Genomic DNA, 10,984 nt, shown 5'->3' with positions numbered 1-10,984 from the left:
ATGCGGCCAGGCCAGCGGAGGGAGTAGGGTGGGCGGGTGAAGCCTGTGCGGCATCACAGTGGGCCACAAGAGGAGGGAGCAGGCAGTCTCGTTGGCGCTGGTTTAGGCGGATGGAGCAGGAAGATCAGAGATTGAAGAAGCACGTCGACCGTTGGATGGACATCCAACTGTCACTACTACTAGAATCGTGTATTGATTGACAAAGCCTTGCGTAAACAAGTCAGCCTCGAAATATGTGGCGTGTACAGCCAATTTGCTATTATTTTTATAAATTTTACTCATTTGCTAATTCATATGGAATTTATTGCAGCCCATTTTCCATTTTTAGAATTGCTGCCCATTTTCTGGACAGTGCCAGGGTTAAAAAATTGAACTAAAAAATGTGTGAAATTTTAAAATTCACATATTTTTGCTAGGGGAACAAAATATTCTTAATTCAAAAATTAGTATCCATACTAAAACAAATTTAAAAATAAATTAGTACTATGTTATGTTAAAATCCAATAAAATAAAAAAATCAGTGAAGAACAAAAAAAAGAAACTAATTGCCCATTTGCTATAATTGTTTTGGAATTTGCAACCCCTTTGATATTACTTGTAAGATATACTGACCATACTCTTTGGCCAGGCCGGAATGCACCCCTCCTCGTCTTGAAAGATTTGCAGTCCAGTAAGTCAGAGAAAACAAATAGGCCTAGCTTGGGTATTCTTCAAAAAGAAATAGTGGGCTACCTATTTTCCCAAACAAAAAATTGCTGGGTGGATTCTGTCGTTAATTGACTATATGTTGTGTAATTCTGTCGTTAATTGACTATATGTTGACAATGATGTGGGTCCAAGATATCAGCAGGGTGGATTGGAGTAAAAAAATGAGGGGTGCATTTGAGTAGTAAAAGAGGCGCTTGCTTGTGTTCGGAAGTGGACCTGGTGAGTCCATACTGTCATACTCAAAACTACAGTCCTCTCTCAATTCACTATGTTGACAGGGCCGGATGGCGGCGCCGCGGCAAGGGCACCGAGGCGAAGGATAAGGTGATGTCGCCAGTGTGTTTGGCTGGGTTGGACATTCTTATCGAAAGATAAAAATGGACAGGAACTATTTATGATGTTGACTTCGATTTGCATGGGTCCACTGGTTGTAGGAAGAAAATGGTGGGAGAAAGAAGACTGGTCGCTATCTTTGCCTAAGAATAATATCGACTGAATGTAACGACACTATCTTAGGAAATAATATCCTCTTGTTAAATTTTGACTTTTCAAATCGTGAATTTAAAGAACTCGTGCATGAGTATTTAGCTTTATTTATTTATTTATTTATTTACTTACTTATGTTAGGGACTATGAGCATGTACCTGGGCATGATTCATGTGAGAGCCTCCCTTCTAGTTAATTATGAGCTCCTCTATTGTCTATTGGGCCTTCATCAGTGGGTTGCATGTTATCGACAAGTGGAAAATGTGTTCCGTACCAAAAATAGTACTCCCTCCGTCCAGAAATACTTGTCGGAGAAATGAATAAAAATGAATGTATCTAGATGTATTTTAGTTCTAGATACATCTATTTTTATTCATTTCTCCGACAAGAATTTCCGGATGGAGGGAGCATGCACTACATACGGTACGGGGCACTAAAGGATCAGACCGTGCAACGACTTCCAAAACATTGTGTTTGTCATTCTAACAACACATTTATTCAACCAACAGATGAAATATACTAGTGATTGTACATTAAAAACAGCAGCAGCAGCAGCAACCAGGGCTGGGGGTGCAACAGAAGCAGTAAGCAGGCCAGAAGAGTAAAGATGCAGCTCTCTGTTCCAAACCAAACATCAGCCATCATTACAAAAGGGATACCAAAAAAGAACAACTATATGCATCAAACTAAATAAAGATCCTACTACACCAAGTGTACGCATCTAACTAACTTGCTCAATTAGACGTTACTATTTATTAAGCTGTGTAGATTGGTTGACGGCTTGAACCAGATGGGTGTCTGACGGGGGAAACTCCAGCCAGCAGGTCGAAGTTTGATACTTGCGACCCTCTCTCCTACTTTGGGCTGCAGAGTGTGGCGGCACATATCAGGATATGGTGCAAGCAGAGACACATGGTACACTATGTACACACAGTTTTGCCTGATGAACGAAACTGCGCTGCCATCATGATCCTTGCCGTCGGTTATCTCCTAGTTAATCGGATAATTTAGTACAAGAAACGGAGAGCGTGTACCAAAGCTACTTACCAGCCTCCAGTCAAAAATTCCCGAAGGCCCAGAGAAGCTGGGATCCTACTCAAAGACCTTGCAGTGACTGTGATTGCGTTCCGCGAAACAACACGTCCGGTACATGCGAACAATCATCAATCATTTGTTCATCGTCTGATCGAGCCTGGAACCACCTGCAACTGCCATGCCACTTTTCTTTGAAAGGTTATGGGATTAGGAAGGGTAGGGACACCAGGCGGCCTACAACATCATATCAAGTTGGCGTCAAATCGAAAAGGGCTCTTACTGTAGCCAATCTTAAGAACAATATGTTATGAGCATGAATATTTTTCAGAAAATGTTGACAGTAATATAAGCAAGCCATCATGATATCATAGGAAAGTAACATACTGCTGTAGCAGCCGTTTGTAGCGATGACTGGAGTAGGCCAGCAATACGTCCAGCCATAGAAGGAGTCGACAGCTAAATGAAGCCCTTGTGTTCAATGGCATCAGAGAACCATGGAGGATGTATGATCCTACGATGGACGTGCAGATTTATCCACTTACCGCAGTGACCTGTCAGATAGGCGAGACCGCAGTTGAAGAACGCAATTAGCCTGAAGTCTTTATAATTCACAGATCTTGTGGGCACTTGGCAGATTACAACCTTAAGCAAATCAAACTTGGTATCATGTTGGCTACTGTAAGATTCCGAGTATTCTGGGCCGCGGTGCCAAAGTAGTGCAGTGTTAATCGAAGGAAGGGGGATCAATCGTCGGGTATAGACCTCCACGAGCATCCAGCTGTCGTGACCCTCGATGAGCACCATCCAAGACGTGTTCATCCCGACCCAGTACATACCATTAATGTAGGTGAGGGTGACGGGGATCGGATCGCAGTCAAGGGGGTTGATGCTCGCCACCCTACGATCATTATGCTGCATCACACGCTGTTGATGAAGATCAGGTGGCATCAGCAAGCAAGGAGCTGGCTTAAAAAGCTCTGGCCTGAGGGCTTTGAGTAAACAGTATAGCCCCGACGAGCACGCGGTGAGCGGCATGGTATTGAGATTATCCACACGCAAAATAATGAGCTTGATTACCTCTACTAGTCGTCTACCCGTGCGTTTGCACGGGCTAGCATATTTATTGTGAGGTAAAACATAAACTTTCATGGAAAGCAAGGTTATTTATGGTCTTAATGACGTGCTCTTGGATATAAAGATTGCTAAACTTGTTCTTTTGAGAAACTACAATGTATTTTATAAATTTGTTCCTTGAGATTGAATTTAAAATTAGGATATTCCTTAACCTTAGTACTTTGCTCGATAGCGATCAATTCTAGGTCTTCTTCAAAAACTTGTTTGGTGAATTGTATGCTACACAATTAGAATTTGCTATGATTTCTGTTTTTTTGCTATGATTTTTTGTGGCCTTAATGGATGTACCGTTGGATATAAATATTGCTAAGTATGTTATTTTGAGAAACCAATTTTTGTTAATATTTTTTCTTGAGATAAAAATTAAGAATATTATCATATATCCCAAACTTACTACTTTGCTCGATCAATTCTAGAACTCCTTCAAAAACTCTTTGGGTAAATTGTATACTCAACAATTAGATTTTGCTATCATCTGTATTTTCTATTTATGAGTTTCATTTTGTGTAATATACTCATTTTTTCGGAATTACGTGACGCTGAACTGGATGTATTTAGACAGTAGTTTTTGTAGGGAGTTGTGATGTCCATTTAGAATAGAATTGCCAGGAAGATAAAACTAATTATCCTGATTTTCGTTACTCTTTTTTGTTAGTTACTACTAAAATTGATCCCATATAGTCAACTGAAATAGAACTTGTATTTTCTGTAGTGAGTTACACTGTGGCTGATGTCCATTTATATGTGCGCATTTTTATTAGTCACAGATTTTTGCTAGCATGGGCGGCGGGTTTCGGCGGCCGCGGTCGGCGCTGCCGTCGTGTCTAGTGCGCGCCCCTCTAACTGGCGCCATGAGAGCGGCTTCGCCGGTGGATCTCATGGACAGTGCGTGCATCATTAACCTTCTGTAGTCCTCCGCGGCGAATCGCATTACATCGCCGGCCGGAGCACCGGCCATCTGGCCATTCCCCTTTGCGGTGTGGTACGCCGTCTCGGCCGAAGCTGCAATCTTCTCCGGCGCCCGCGTTGCTGAGCGGAGTTTCCTCATGCAGCAGCAGCGCTGGCAACTCATATCCATCTACCAAAGAAAGTGGCATTATCTTATCCATTCAGTATGCATCTTTCCTATTTACTGTGCGTTTGCACGAACAGGTGCATATCTCCCTTTGCCTTACATCTCCTCTGTGTATTAAATAAATTTGAGCAGCGTATGTTTGCATCTTGCTGTAAAGTGTACTTGGGAGACGATGGTAGAGGAGCCATCAAGGAAATTGCTGGCAGATGCAGCTACGAAATTACTTGTTCCAGTATTTTCTAGTATTATTTGTGAAATTGGTTATGATTGGTAGGCTATGTAAGAAAGAAAAAGTTTATAGTAATTGAGAAAATGATCTTGGTTCTTCAATTGCTCTGTAACTTTAGAGCCACGTCCCTAATGCATACATATAAAGTACAAATGTGATGCTCCCATCTATTGTACTACATCCTAATTAATGGATCTCCACTAATTAGTGGCTTGTCTTTCGAGTCCTTAATACACCAGACTTCTGAATGCCTTTGCTCAGTGTTTTTTTATCGACACAACTAAGCCTTGTCCTAGGCCTTGAATCATTGTGCTCCTGATTACCTTCCTTTTCTGTTTTTTCTTCATGGTGATTGTTTACTGGTTTGTTATCAACACTGGTGCATTGGCGTGTTACAACACGCTTCCTCTTGGGGCTTGATTCCATAGATTTGGATTTGTTTATTTCCTGAGCACCTTCAGCTTTTGATTCATCGTCAAGATTTGCAGCACGACCTGTGATCCGTCTCCTACCCCTTTTAGTCTGGTCAATAGTGAGTTCATCACCCTCTGATTCTTGCTTTATAGTTTTTGAAAGTGATAATTTGTTCACTTGCTCCTGCGAAACATTTATACCAGTTAGAGAGGTGTACAACAACTCTGAAAGAACATGAAAATGCACCAAAGAAACTTACATGGTTATCATTCTGAATTCCTTTCTTGTTAGATCCCTTATCAACACCAGTAAGCCTTGTGCTGGTCTTTGAATAATTCTCAGTTCCATCTTTTCCGGAATCTCCGTCTTCAATAATGCTTACTGTACGCTTTCTTTTGGGGCTAGATTCCTTGAATTTGCATTCATCTTTCTCCTGGCTATCCTCTTCTGATTCTTCATCAGAATGTACAACGCGACATGTGTTCCTAGTCCTAGCCTTTTTAGTGCCCTTCGTAGTGTTCTACAGAAACATGACAAATTGAGTTAGTTTCCATAAACATTCATTGTAAAATATGGCATGCACATATACAAAATGTTATGGAGCATCGTAGTACAAATAGATGATACCTGTTCAACATTAGCATGTTATACTGATGAATCTTCTTCAGAGTCTATAAAAATATTCTATGAACAGTGTAATCTTGGTAACCGTACTTGAAATTATAGTCATTCAGTCTGAACTGAAAAATTAATCTCTGCCCACATATTTTCTGAAATTTTTCTGCCTGCTCATGGATATCACAGTCATCCCTATCTATCAAGAATCTTGCAGATTGCTTAATAAGTTTTTTTTCTTCTGTCTCAAACATGGTGCAAGTTGTTGTTGCAGTATGATCACATATCTCTAGCTTAAGTTTGTACCTAGTAACAAAATGACACATGTGGTTAGTGGAGGATAAATTACTACCTAAAACATGAGATATTATCAAATTTACCTTGGACATGTCTTCTCAGGTTCTTCCTCACATTTTGGACAGTAGAAGTGATTCCCTTCTTTTTGTAGTTTTTTGTTACATTTGCTGCATCCTATGTAGTACCACTCATCTGATGTATCAGTTGACTTAATGGTTGCTTCTGCAGTATAGAACTTTTCCTGTCCATCTTAGGTTAAATTAGCACATAAAACATATGAAAAAAGAATTTAAAAGTTAATCATAAATACCTGTTTTTCAGATTCATATGCAATTTCAGTTATTTCTCTTAGTGTCTTTCTGTTATAGAGCATTTGTTCTTGAATTGTTCCTTGCAAGTGGGCTTCCGGCTCTGTTTCCTCTATGATATCATCTTCCAGGCAATACCTATTTTCGCATGAGGTAAGTATCCATGTACATGACAAAATAGGATTTCTTCATATTATTGCGGAAAAACAGTTGCACCTCGTTTGGAGCTCAGCTATTTCAGGGGTATCCAAATCGATATATACTTTGGTCGCACCTTTAGATGACAGCGAGTACTCTGCAAGCACTTGATATTAAATTTCGAATACAAAAAAGACATGCATAACACTACTTACCCTTGATTGACAGTTGTTGATGTTACTATGACAACACGTCCCATAGAATCTTCATCAATTTGGTCGACCTTATTACCCCACAATCTAATATTAACTTTTTGATCCCTGTATACTCCAACAGACATGACTATGAGCAGCCATGATATTTTATTAATACAATTTTATTTAAGTGTACTTACTCAATTCGAAGTACAATATCTCGAATCTTGGAAATCCCATGAGTTGTCTCCGTTTCTTCAATATTCCCTATATAACTTGCTACCCCAATGACATCTGCTAAATAAGATGGTGTTAATATGTGGTGAAGATTCAAGTTTGTAATTTAAACAAATACAATCATACCGGATAAGTACATCCTCTGGCCATCTCTTGTGGAAAGAACTTCAACACTACAAAACATGAAACTTTGTTCTGCTATTCTGATATTTTTAAGTCCCTTAATCTATTGAATTTTAGTTGTGTGCAAGAAGTTAATAATCTTGTCGCCTTCAACTGGACGGAAATTCATGGTAGATGTAACCTTAAAATTCGCTATCATGTAGACTAAACCTTCTTGGATCAATGGCCTGAACTTGTTAACCATATGTTTTATTACCTTGGCATGTATCATAGTTCCCTGAAACATTATAATGCAGTGCGAAGATGCATTGGTATTTAAATCATAGTGACCTATTTATGTTGGGAAAAAAACCTTTTACCAATAAACTGACCTGTTCATCAAGCAGTATCATGTCAAGGCTAATTAGTTCATTGTTATTGAGGTTAATGGCGTCCCATAGCCTAATTACTCTGACCTTCACTTTCCAGGAATCCTTCCCATTGTTAATCACATCGAGCATATCGTATGCCATTGTTTCAATGGAAAACAAAATAATTTGACCTGTAAGCGAACACAATTTTGAAGATTAGAACTTGTTATAGTCTTAGCCAAATCAAAGACTTTATAACTGGAAAGAAAGATTAGTTTGTATGACATAGTAAGTGCAAAGCCTAACAATGTGATTGAACCAATAGAAAAAATAATCGTCTAAAAACTGGGTGAAAAGCAACTAAACAGAGGCAACCTCGCACCTAACAGGAGAATCTGACCAATGACGATGCTGACAACGAACAGAGCCTCCTTGATTTGAGATGGTCTATGTTAGGCTGCAGGCTTAATTTATAAGCTAGCCTTATGGGCTTAGTTCTGCTCCGAGCCGATCTCCATGACGTATCCAAAGAGCATACGTGAGAAGATTAGATTTGAAATTGAATCCTTAGATTTTTTTTTTGAATCCAATCTAGCAAAAAAAAATCAATGTGAGAAGGGGAACCTGATCCACATGAGGAAAATAACTTTAATGCGATAACCTTGTTGAGCGCAGGAGATCCATGCCCCGTGCTGTATTTTGAGGTGAGGATAGAAGAGTCCTTGCTGCAATTTAAGGTGAGGAGAGAAGATACCTGAGAGTTTGAGAGAAAGAGAGAGACGTGATTGAGAGAGGGATCCATGCCCAAATTCCTTGCTCCAATTTGAGAGGCATGGATCTGGTCATCATGAGGAGATGCCGAGAGACCCGGGAGTTAGAGAGAGAGACATAAGATTGAGAAAGAGATTACGATTAATTCAGGTCTCTTTTTTTGTGAACGGAGGTTTCTCTTTTTTTTTATATAATGGAAGAGAAGGTGGAGAGCGCTACAGGCCTTTTCTTGACTCAGAGCGCTATGGGCCTTTTCTTCTGACTCAGCTGTCAAATAATGCTGGGCTTTGTGAATCAGTCTGTTTAATCGACGAACTTAATTTTTTCAGCCGCAAATGGTATGGGTTAATCTAGACCGTAATAACTCGGTCCCATCATTAGATGTACGGCTCCTATTTTCTAATTACCGTGGGAATTATTAGGGAGTCGCTAATTAGTATAGGTATAGATAGATAGATAGATGGGGAGCGAATTCCACCCACTCTCACGGCGGACGCTGCTCGGTTCTGCCATTGTTAGTGCTTGGGTTTCAGAAGAGGGATGGAAGAAGATTGGACGATTATGTGCGGACAAAGATGAAAAAGCGAATATGTGTTGCAGGAAGTGGACAGGTGGTGATGACTACAGCACGCCGCTTGACTTACGAGACACATACCAGCCGTGTAGGGTAATTGTGGGAGTCCTGGACTAGGGGGTCCTCGGGCGTCCGGTCTGTTGGGTGTGGGCCGGACTAATGGGACGTCGAGATACAAGGCAGAAGATCACCTCTCGTGTCCGGTGGAGACTCCCATATGTGTCGATGGCAAGTATAGGTGTCCGGATATGTTATTCTTTTCTTTAAAACCGACTTTGTACAACCTAAGCCCCTCCAGTGTCTATATAAACTGGATGGTAGATCGGAGGCAGGATCACAACATTGCTAGGCTAGCTAATGTAGGGTTAGCCAAATCGATCTCGAGGTAGATCAACTCTTGTAACCCCTATACCCTTCGAATATAATCAAGCAGGAGTAGGGTTTTACCTCCATTAAGAGGGCCCGAACCTGGGTAAATAATGTGTCCTTTGTCCATAGTTACCATTGGTCCTCAGACATACAGCTTGCCCCTCCCCCCTACTCGAGACCTACTGGTTTTGACACCGACATTGGTTCTTTCATTTAGAGCTCCGTTGTATCGTCGACATAAGGATCGATGGCTCACCTCTTCATCAACAATGATGCTGCGTCCAAGGAAACCTTTCTCCCTGGGCAGATCTTTGTGTTCGGTGGCTTTGTGCTTCGTGCCAACTCGATCGGCCACCTCGAGCAGGTTAGTTATGCCCTCGGCCACAAGATTAGGTTTGGAAACCTGAACTATGTTGCTGACATTCGAGGACACCTAGTCTTTGACGGGTTTGCGGCCTCGGCCGCCGCTCTATGTCCCCGCCAAGAAGGCTCTTCGGATCCCCGGTTAGATCCCGTCCAGGGGTCAACACCCATACCCACCTCGGCCTTAGATCCGGGGCAGGTCTCATTGTCTGAAGAAGAGAGCATCAGCCCCGCCGGACTTCTTCCCCTTGTGGAACTCCCGGTCGAAGACCTAGATGCAATCCTAGACTTGGCTCTGGGCAACCATCCCGAACTGCCGAGGTCTGCACTCAGTGGGTCCGATTAGTTGTCCCACGCCGAACTCAGCCCACCAGATCCACAGTTTCCAGTCCCACTTTTGCTCCTAGATGAAGCATTGGACTTAATACAGTCTCTCGCCATCACGGAGGCTTTGCCTCTGAACTATACCAACTCGGGATGGGGGCTGAGAGCGGGGAATTTTACGCCCCACCCACCACCACTACAAAAAAAAGACACATCTGTGACATTTTGGGTCGAACAAAAAAAATTGTCATACTTATGACACTTCTATGACGATAATTGTGACAAAACACGGTATCATCATAAATGTGGTGGGCTCCTACTTCTATGACAAAAAATCATGACAGAAAATGGGCTTTTCGTCCTGGGCGGGCCGGAGACGCAGCTGCATGACATTCTTTGGGATGTCCATGGCGAAAAAAACCGTGGTAGAACCAAGGGCGAGGAAAATATCGGGGTGTTTCCGGTTACGGTGGGTGGTCGGGGCCGACCGATGCATGGAGGGTTGCATGTTTCTCTCATGCACACACACGCACATGGGTGCGAGGCATTGGGCTCTAACTGAACCCGAGCAAGGCGTTCGCCTACTGAACCCGAGCGATTGCACTGCAGGCTACGCGTTACGGAACCCGAGCGATCGATCGATGGCTGTTAACTGAACCCGATCGAGCGATTCCTTCGCTACTGCTGCTAACTGAAGCCGATCGATGCTGCCTCTGGATGAACTGTGAGCGTTGCTGGGGGGTTTGGATGAACAGTTCCCGGTGGGGGTGGATGAACAGGACCCCATGGTGTTGCCTCTGGATGAACAGGACCCCGATCGATCGAGCCGGTTGGGGATGGATGAATAGGACCCCGTGGAGGGCTGGATGAACAGGACGACCTCGTGGAGGGCTGGATGAACAGTAGACAGTGGAGGGTTGGATGAACATTAGCCCGTGGAGGGGTGGTTGAACAGGAGCCCGTGGAGAGGGCTGGTTGAACAGTAGCCGGTGGAGTAGCGCGCGGTGGAGGCTGGATGAACAGGAGCTCGTGGATGAACAATCATAGGTGGAGGCTGGAGGAGATCGATAGTGGATGAACAGTAGCCCTTGGAGGCTGGAGGAGGTCGACGGTGGAGATGAATAGTATCCCGTGGAGTCCCGTTTTGCGGTACGCCACACCCCTTTCGATGAACAAGCCCCTCGTTTCGACTATAGCGCTCCAACACAAGTCCGTTTCCTCCGTTTTGCGGTACGCCACG

At 42.7% G+C, this 10,984-nt stretch overlaps 1 pseudogene; it reads right to left on the bottom strand.

Annotated features, from left to right (window-relative positions):
• Positions 1–4,721: 4,721 nt before the first annotated feature.
• LOC123137288 (uncharacterized) lies at positions 4,722–8,283 on the bottom strand (annotated as a pseudogene).
• Between the last annotated feature and the right edge of the window lie 2,701 nt (positions 8,284–10,984).

The sequence above is a fragment of the Triticum aestivum genome, chromosome 6B (genome assembly GCF_018294505.1).
Source record: "Triticum aestivum cultivar Chinese Spring chromosome 6B, IWGSC CS RefSeq v2.1, whole genome shotgun sequence".
Lineage (NCBI taxonomy): Eukaryota > Viridiplantae > Streptophyta > Magnoliopsida > Poales > Poaceae > Triticum > Triticum aestivum.
This window is presented reverse-complemented; position numbering and strand designations above follow the sequence as displayed.